The sequence below is a fragment of the Rhinopithecus bieti genome, unplaced genomic scaffold (assembly GCF_001698545.2).
Source record: "Rhinopithecus bieti isolate Rb0 unplaced genomic scaffold, ASM169854v2 repeat_8298, whole genome shotgun sequence".
Taxonomy (NCBI): Eukaryota; Metazoa; Chordata; class Mammalia; order Primates; family Cercopithecidae; genus Rhinopithecus; species Rhinopithecus bieti.
In genome coordinates, this window is record NW_016877269.1 from 353 (window position 1) to 2978 (window position 2626).

General features: G+C 41.3%; 1 pseudogene; it reads right to left on the reverse strand.

The window, feature by feature from the left end:
• Positions 1-764: 764 nt before the first annotated feature.
• LOC108525699 (glycine cleavage system H protein, mitochondrial-like) lies at positions 765-1262 on the reverse strand (annotated as a pseudogene).
• Positions 1263-2626: the final 1364 nt, after the last annotated feature.

Below are 2626 nucleotides of genomic sequence, written 5' to 3' on the forward strand. Positions count from 1 at the left end.
GATTTTCTTGGCTATATGGGCTCTTTTTTTGGTTCCATATGAAATTTAAACTAGTTTTTTTCTAATTCTGTGGAGAAAGTCAATGGTAGCTTCATGGGGATAGCATTGAGCCTATAAATTACTTTGGGCAGTATGAACATTTTCACGACATTGATTCTTCCTATTCATGAGCATGGAATGTTTTCCATTTGTTTGTGTTCTCTCTTATTTCCTTGAGTAGTGGTTTGTAGTTCTCCTTGAAGGGGTTCTTCACATCCCTTGTAAGTTGTATTCCTAGGTATTTCAATCTCTTTGTAGCAATTGTGAATGGGAGTTCACTTATGATTTGGCTCTCTGCTTGTCTATTATTGGTGTATAGGAATGTTTGCGATTTTGCACATTGATTTTGTATCCTGAGACTTTGCTGAAGTTGCTTATCAGCTTAAGGAGATTTTGGGCTGAGATGATGGGGTTTTCTAAATATGCAATCATGCCATCTGCAAACATTATATAATTTTATAACTAGTTTTACCACGGATAATTTAATGAATTCTGAATACTAGAGCCTAGTCTTAAAATCATAGGGTATTGTAAAAAAAGAAGAATATTATGTTTATCTATAATCATTTGAAAGATAAAGGGCATTTTCTTTCATTAGTGTTAACAGTAGTTTTCTCCCATCGGTAATGCTAAAAGTTGCTATTCTAAGTCTTCTATCTACTGCTAATTTAAAACAATTCTGCTGGGTTGCAAAATTTCTAGTAGTTTATTTAGGGGTTCCATTATCACTCCTCAGTAGATTTCATGTATTCCTCATACACTTCTTCACTCATGAGTTCATCTAGTTCTGAAGAGTTACTCAGTGTCATCTTGATCAGCCAACCATCTTCATAACAAGATTTGTTCACAAGTCCTGGATTTTCTGCAAGAGCTTCATTAATTTAAGTTACTTCTCCTGATTAAAGAGAATAGATTTCACTAGCAGCTTTCACACTTTCCAAAGCACCAAACTCATCTTGTTTGTTCAATTTTGTCCCAACTTCAGGCAGACTACAGTGAACAACATCTCCCAAAGCTTCTTGTGCAAAATTATTGACTCCCACTGTTCCAATACCATTTTCTGTTGTTATCCATTAATGCTTCTCTGTGAATTCAGGAACCCAGAGCAGAACGCGTCCTGTGCGCAGCGTCCAGATGGCGCCCGCCCCAGCTGCCAGGGCCTTGGCAGGCAGGGCGCGGCGGGTGCCCCGAGCGCGTGCAGGCTGTAGAGCACGGCCCTCATGCTCCGTGCGGCTCACAGCACCACGTTCGCAGGAGTTTCGCTCTTGGCGCCCAGTCTGGTGCAATAGCGGGATCTTAGCTCTCTGTAACCTCCAGCTCCCAGTTCAAACGATTCTCCTGCCTCAGCCTCCCAAGTAGCTGGGATTACAGGGGCCTGCCACCATGCCCAGCTAATTTTGTATTTTAGTAGAGATGGGGTTTCACCATGTTGGTCGGCTGGTCTCGAACTCTTGACCTCAGGTGATCCACCTGCCTCGGCCTCCCAAAGTGGTGAGATTACAGGCGTGAGCCACCGCGCCCGTCCTAAACTAAGTACTGTCATTAACTTCATTTTACCCATTAGAAAATTGAGGTTGGGAGAAGTCAAGTAACTTGCTTGGTGTCACACAGCTAGTAAGTGGTGGAATTAGGATGTGAACCCAGTCATTCTGACTCTAGATTGTCTGCTCTTAATTCTTATGCTGTGAATTACATTATTATTCACTCAAAATATAATATCCCTGCACTGCCCCATGATATGTTTTGATCATCTGATTAATTCTATTAACCTAGCACAGTGAGGAAAACTTTAATTCAAGTGGCAAATTCTAAGAAAAAAAAGGTATGCCACTTTCATCTGTTAAACCTTGTCTTGGTTTTAAAACAATTTTAATTAAAGTGTTTTACATTTAAATTTCATATTCTTAATATTTTTTCTTTCTTTTTTTTCTTTTCTTCGAGAGAGAGTCTTGCTGTGTCACCCAGGCTGGAGTGCAGTGGCACAATCTTGGCTTACTGCAACCTCTGCCTCCCAGGTTCAAGCAGTTCTCCTGTCTCAGCCTCCTGAGTAGCTGGGATTACAGCTAATTAGACCACCAGCTAATTTTGTGTTTTATTTGTATTTATTATTATTATTTGTTTTTTGAGATGGAGTCTCGCTCTGTTGCCCAGGCTGGAGTGCAGTGGCACAGTTTCTGTTCACTCCAACCTCTGCCTCTCAAGTTTAAGAGATTCTCCTGCCTTAGCCTCCTGGGATTACATCACACCACCATTCCCTGCTAAGTTCAGTATTTTTAATAAAGACAAGGTTTTACCATGTTGGCCAGGCTGGTCTTGAACTCCTGACTTCAGGTGATCCACCTGCCTCAGGCTCCCAAAGTGCTGGGATTACAGGTGTGAGCCACTGTGCCCAGCCTAGTTTTTGTATTTTTAGTAGAGATGGGGTTTTGCCATAATGGCTAGGCTGATCTTGAACTCCTGGCCTCAAGTGATCCTCCGGCCTCAGCCTCCCGAAGTTCTGGGATTACAGGTGTGAGCCACCATGCTCAGCCCTGTTTAACTTTTATACTGTAAAATTTTACTTTATTTAAGACTTTCTTTTTTTTTT